Raw genomic sequence first — 7764 nt, forward strand, 5'->3', positions numbered from 1 at the left:
GGTGCAAATGGGGATGTCCAGCACTGCTGAAACCCAAGCAGAGAGTCCATTGGTGCTGCAGAAGGGTGGGCCTGATCCCCCCACAGTGGGTCACTGAGTAGGCTTGGGTCAGCTTAGTGGCACTGAGAGGCCTGTGCTTGACTTTATCAGTAATATTGGGACCACAGATTACTAGCAGGCACTCTCCCAACTCCAGCACTGCTGAAACCGAGCAGATCTTTGGCACCACGGGTGGGCGGACTCCCAGAGGAACTCCTGAGGCAGATGGCAGTCTGGGCTGGTTGGGCCAGCACCATGGGTGGGCGGGGCCAGAGAAATCCCCACGGCAGATCATGGAGCCAGGAAGTTGTCTTGGGTTGGCTTTTTGGTGCCAAGGGGCCTTGAGAACAGGGTTTTGCATGTGTCTGAGCCTGGTGGAAAGTGGCAACCCTCTAACAACTGGAGTCTTTGCTGAAATTGAGCTACATGCCTGTAAATAACAGTACAACGTCATCAGTAGCAGCCCACTCAAAGCCTTAGAAACCACCCCTAGCAACAGTGAGCTTTCCTTCTTCCACTCCTACCTTCTCCACCAATAACTTCACTCATTCAATAGAAGAAACCACATTCAGCCAACATAAAACCTGCTGGTTCAAACCCTAAACTCTCTTTACGACAAATAGAAACCCATATCCACATTCCACACAGTGATTCCACCATCACAAAGGAAACTTCAGAACAACCCAGCATACCTGAATTAATAACTAAAAAAAAAAAAAATACCAGCTTCACCTGTTCAAAATATTAAACCATAAAACCAAGACAAAAGAAATCAATACATAAACAACAGTTAAAGACAATCTCAAAATGTCTAGGAAACAACAGGCAACCTCAAGTCAAAGAAAAAAACAGGACAAGACATTAGAAGCTAAACCACAAACAAAGGTCTCATTATACATGGAGGAAGGGGAGACAATAGAATTATCTGAGAAGGAATTTAGAACACATGTTTATAGAGCTTTACAAGAGCCTAAGGAAACTCCAAAGAGAAATAAGGAGAATACAGACAGTTCCCTGGAAGAACTCAGGAAAATCATTCAATAACAAAATAATAAGATCAACGCACAATCAGAACTCATACAAAAACAGCAGTTAGAAATCCAGAAGATGAATACTAAAATTAAAGAACTGCACAACACAGTAGAAGCACAAAAGAGTAGGTTAGAACTGGCCAAAGAATGCATATTCCAACTAGAAGACAAATCCCTGGACACCAGTCTGTATGAAGGAAAATCAGAACGAAGATTTAAGAGAAATGAAGAGAACCTAAGAATTATATGGGATGACATAAAAAGAAACCAAATAAGACTCATTGGAATCCTAGAAAAAGAAGACGTGAAAAAAAAAAAACACCAAGAAAATTGTGGAAGACCTGTTAAGAGAAAACTTCCTTCATATCATGAAAGAAGAAAAGATATTTGTTCAAGAAGCTCATAGAACCCCACACAAGATAAATTCTAAGAGAAAAATACCATGGCATATTATTCTAATCAAACTCTCCAAAACTGAAGACAAAGAAAAAATTTTGAGAGCTGCCAGGGACAAAAGAAATATTACTTATAATAATCAAACAGTTAGGCTGAGCTCCGATTACTCAGCAGAAACCATTCAGGCAAGAAGGCAATGGGATGGCATATATAAAATATTGAAGGAAAAGAGCTTCCAACCAAGAATCCTATATGCAGCTAAATTATCCATCAAATATGAGAGTGAAATCAAGGCATTCTCAAACAGAAATTAAGAGAATTTATAAAAACCAGACAAACCCTACAAGAAATGCTTAAGGAAGTTCTTCCAATAGAGAACCCACAACAGAGATCAACAAAATCAGGATAAGTGGTATTAACACTAAAACCAAATCAGAAATAGAAACTCAAAATAAGACCATAAAACATTGTACTCTGAAAACCAAGGAAGTCAATCAGCACACAACAACAGCAACTAACCTATCAGAGGGAATAAAACTTCTAGGTACAAACTTCCAAATGGAGAGGAAAACAAGACAATGTCTTCACAGTATGCACTGTTCTAAAAATGTAGAGGCAAGAATATACTCCAAGGTAATGACAGAGAAAAATAACAATCCCTCTAAGCAAATCCAGAAGGAAGGAAAACATATGGGTTTACTAAGCACAAAACCAACAATAAAGAAGAAAAGGGAGAAAGCATTAACCAACAAACTGAACTCAGCACAGAAAAGTACATGACCAAGGAAATGCCAACAACATGGCAAAAAAAAAAAAAAAAAAAAAAAAAAAAAAAAAAAACACAACAGAATGACAGCAATCAATTCATGTTGTTGTTGTTGTTGTTGTTATGTGCTCTCGAGTCGGCCCCAACTCATAGTGACCCCTCCTTAGGTTTCTGGGGCAGTATCACTACGGAAGTAGATTGCCCCATCTTCCTTCCGAGGAGTGGCTGGTGGGTTTGAACCGCCAGCCTTCTGGTTAGCAGTCAAGTGCCTTAGGCACTATGCTACCAGAGCTCCTAATCAATTCATACCTATCACTAATTACATTTAATGTGAATGGACTAAATACACCTACCAAGAGAAAGAGAGTGGCAGATTCGATAAGAAAAGAAGACACCACTAAAAAGGAAAACTACAGACCAATATCCCTCATGAACATAGATACAAAAATCTTTAACAAAATCTTAGCCAACAGAATCCAACAACATATCAAAAAATTAATACACCCTGACCAAGACGGATACATACCAGGTTTAAAAGGTTGGTTCAACATCAGAAAAACAATCAATGTAATCCACCACATAAACAAAACAAAAGAAAAGAGCCATATGATTATATCAATTGACAAGAAAAGGCATTTGATAAAATCCAACACCCATTCCTGTTCAGAACTCTCAGCAAAACAGGCATAGAAGGAAAATTCCTCAACATAATAAAAGGCATATATGCAAAGCCAATGACCAACATCATTACTAATGGAGAAAGATTCAAGGCATTCCACTTATGAATGGGAACCAGACAGGGATGCTCTTTATCACCAGTTCTATTTAACATTGTATTGGAAGTCCTGGCCAGGGCACTAAGGCAAGAAAGAGAAATAAAAGGCATACAAATTGGCAAAGAGGAACTAAAACTATCTCTACTTGCAACTGATATGATCCTGTACATAGAAAACCCAAGGGACTCAATAAAAAAAAACTACTGGAACTAATAGAGAGGGTAAGCAAAGTGGCAGGATGCAAGGTCAACATACAAAAATCAGTTGGATTCCTCCACACCAACAAAGAGTCCTCTGATAAAGAAATGAGGGAAATAATACCATTTACTATAGCTATTAAAAAGATAAAATATCTAGGAAAAAAATTCACCAGAGACACAAAAGATCTATACAAAGAAAACTATAAAACATTGCTACAAGAGACAAGGGCACTACATAAATGGAAGAACCTACCTTGTTCATGGATAGGTAGACTAAATATTATGAAAATGTCAATGCTACCTAAAGTAATCTACACATTTAACGCAATCCTGATCCAGATTTCAACAAAATTTTTTAAGGACATGGAAAAAACAATTACTAATTTCGTATGGAAAGGAAAGAGACCTCAGATAAGCAGAACACTTCTCAAGAAGAAAAACAAAGTGGGAGGTCTCACGCTCCCAGATCTTAAGAACTATTATACAGCCACAGTAATCAAAACAGCATGGTATTAGTACAATGATAGACAGACCAATGGAACAGAATCAAAAGTCCAGATACAGACCCATCCATCTATGGACAGCTGATCTTTGACACAGGTCCAAAACCCATCAAATGGAGAAGAGACAACTTCTTTAATAAATGGTTCTGGCAAAGCTGGATATCCACCTGTAGAAAAATGAAACAAGACCCATACCTCACCCCATACACAAAAACAAACTCAAGCTGGATCAAAGGCTTAAAAGTAAAACTCAAAACTATAAAATTCATCAAAGATAAAATAGGGGCAACTCTTGGAGCCCTAATTTACAGCATAAATAGACTATCAAGCATGGCTCAGAATGTGTAGGAGATAGAAGAGAAGCTAGATGACTGGGACCTTTTAAAAATTAACTTCTTATGCACATCAAAGGGAGCTCTGGTAGCATAGTGGCTAAGACACTTGACTGCTCACCAGATGGCTGGTGGTTCAAACCCATCAGCCACTCCTCGGAAGGAGGGTTGGGCAATCCTACTTCCGTAGTGATACTGCCTCGGAAACCCAAGGAGGGGTCGCTATGAGTCAGGGCTGACTCGACGGCACATAACAACAACAAAAACAATGCACATCAAAAGACTTCATCAAAGGGTAAAAAGAGAATCTACAGATTGGGAGAAAATATTTGCCTATGACATAACTGATAAAAGACTTATCTCCAAAATCTGTAGAAAACTTCAACACCTCAACACCAAAAAGACAAATAACCCAATTCACAAATGGGCAAAAGACTTGAACAGACACTTCACCAAAGAAGATATACAGGCAGCCAACAAGCACATGAGAAATTGCTCACTGTCATTAAACATTACAGAGATGCAAATCAAAACAACAATAAGATATTATCTCACCCCAGCAATAATAGCAAAGTTCAACAGGTCATAAAATAAAAAATGCTGGTGAGGTTGCGGAGAGATTGGAACTCTTCAGCACTGCTGGTGGGATTATAAAATGGTACAACCATTGTGGCAAACGGTATGGTGTTTCCTTAAAAAACTGAAAATAGAAGCACCATTTGACTCAACAATTCCATTATTAGGAATATATCTTAAAGAGGTGAGAGATAACACCTATGTTCATTGCAGCACAGTTCACCATAGCAAAGAGATGGAAACAACCTAAATGCCCATCAAAGGATAAGTGGATAACCAAATTATGGTATATCCACACAATGGAATACTATGCCACATTAAAGAACAATGAAGGATACACAAATCATCTCACAATGTGGATGAACATGGAGGACATTATGCTGAGTGTAATAAATCAATCGCAGAAAGACAAGTACCGTATGAGCCCATTATTGTAAAAAGACAGTGAAGAGTTTTCTTGGGAACGGGAACTCACTTAGTAGGTTACCAGGATGGGGAGAGACAGGGACGGATTAATTTCAGGCTAGTTGGGGCCTACATGCTGACATGGGTAGGGGGCAGGACATATGGGAAGAATCTATGACCACCGTGATAACATTAGGAAATGAGAGGACACCAAATTGTGCCCATCAGAGATAGACGACAGATGCTAATACCAACCAATGTGTCTACAATATTGCATTGTCATTAACACAAAACACCAGCTACGGATAAACACATAAACACATGAGATGATCAGACAAGGGTCAGTGAACAGAAGTATACTCTAGACCAAGGATAGATTCAGCTGATGCTAATCTTGCACAGACACCAGTGATACAAAATACTTGCATTCCTTACAGAAACAATAGAAGACAGACACAGAGTAATCCCTCACAGACAACCAGACACTATGAGAGAGAGCTCCAACAGATCTACTGCCTCAGGACCATAGTACTGGGGGACACCAGACTCAATTGGCACAACAAAATACATAAAAGCCTTGTTCCTCATCCTACAATGGTGAGTAGCAACTGGGGTCTTAAGAGCTTTCAGGTGGCCATCTAAGATGCAGCTAACGATCTCCTAGAGTTGGAAGCGAAGAAGAATGCAAAAAAAAAAAAAGAAGAAGCAGTCAGCCCTAGGACACGATGGCCCTCGAGACCAGAAGAACTAGATGATGCCAGGCTACCAATGCCAACCACTCAGGAAAGTATCAAATCTGGAGATCCTGGATAGAGTGGGAGGAAAAACGTGGAACAATATCCAAAAATTCAATAATGACCAGAATTATTGGTCCGATGGACTCTGGTGAGACCCCCAATACTATGGCCCTGGAATACATTCTGCACCTGGAATAAAACTCACTCTCAGGGGCTGGCTCTCAGCCCAATAGTTAACAAGATGTACACGCAGACCACTCAACCCAGGGTGATGCACCCAAATACTCTATGGTAATACATCCCTTAGAGCAATAGACCATGGGGCACAAGAGAACCAACATTCAAACTGAGGAAATGCAGGACAAACAGGAGTGCATAAATATGAGAGACACAGGGGGAGGGTATCAGGGTGTGGAGTGGAGAAGACTGTGTTAGGGTTGGACATGGTGAATGGGGAATGTAACTAAATGTGCACATGATGTTGAATGTAAAACAAGCTCTCTAAAGAAAAAAAGAAAACCCTATGGAGTTTGTTCTACTTTGACACATGTGGAGTCAAAGTTGAGACAGCGGCAAGTGGTATTATGACCTGTTAAAAAACTGTCAATAGTCCCTGCTATGGATTGAATTGTGTCACCCCAAAATATGTGTTGTAAATCCTAATCCCTATACCTATATTTTGTGTAGCCAATAAAACACAAGTAAATATGAAAAAAAAAAAGAAATTAAGATGAACATTAAATTGCTTACATACCAAACTGGGGCCTCTGGGTGATAAAATAGATACTGTTTATCTGCTTCTCAGATTTTCCACAATGATTGATTAATTAGAATTTCTATAGCTAAAAATAAATCCATCTGAAAAATCTGTTGTGAGAACGAGTAACAAGTTAAGTAAGATGATTGGTATAATGCCTCTCCCAACGCAAGCTCAAAATTATCAGGAGCTCTTAACATTTTCTCAACAAGTAAGTGGACTTGAGAGCACATAGGCCTAGGTCTCAACTGAAAATTGAAAATGGGATTTATGTTTTCACTTTCAGTGTCCCTATTGCCCTGTTGGAAATTCAATCCAGATCCAAAAGAAGATGTAGAAAAACAGATATCACTGCTAATGTCAGATGGATCTTGACTGAAAGCAGAGAACACCAGAAAGATGTTTACCTGTGTTTTACTGACTCAATGAAGCCATTCAACTGTGTGGACCCTAACAAATCATGAATAACATTGCAAAGAATGGGAATTCCGGAACACTTAATTGTGTTCATTAGGAACCTGTACATAGAACAAGAGGCAGTCTTTTGAACCGAAAATGGGGAAACTACATAGTTTAAAATCAGGAAAGGTGTGTTTCAAGATGTATCTTTTCATTATGCTTATTCTATCTGTATAATAATCTCATAACCTGGACTATATTAAGAATATGGCCTCAGGATTGGAGGAAGACTCATTAACAACCGGCAATGTGCAGATGACACAACCTTGCCAACTGAAAATTATGAGGACTTGAAGTACTTGCTGATGAAAATCAAAGATTAGAGCCTTCAGTATGGGTTACATCTTAACATAAAGAAAACTAAAATCCTCACAATTGGACCAATAAGTAACATCATGATAAATGGAGAAAAGATTTAAATTGGAAAGGTTTCATTTTACTTGGATCCACAGTCAATGTCCATGAAAGAAGCAGTCAATAAATCAAGTGACATATTGCACTGGGCAAATGTGTTGTAAAAGACGTCTTTAAAGTGTTTAAGAGCAAAGATGTCACTTTGACAACTAAGGTGTATCTGATCCAAGCCATGGTATTTTCAGTCATTTCATATACATTTGAAAGCTAGACAATGAATAAGGAAGACTGCAGAAGAATTGATGCATTTGAATTGTGGTGTTGGCGAAGAATACTGAAAGTACCATAGGCTGCCAGAAAAACAGACAAATATGTCTTGGAGGAAGTGCAGCTAAAATGCTCCTTAGAAATGAGAATGGCCAGATTTCATCTC

The sequence above is a fragment of the Orycteropus afer genome, unplaced genomic scaffold, assembly GCF_000298275.1.
Source record: "Orycteropus afer afer isolate SDZICR_OR568_19922 unplaced genomic scaffold, OryAfe1.0 scaffold00166, whole genome shotgun sequence".
Lineage (NCBI taxonomy): Eukaryota > Metazoa > Chordata > Mammalia > Tubulidentata > Orycteropodidae > Orycteropus > Orycteropus afer.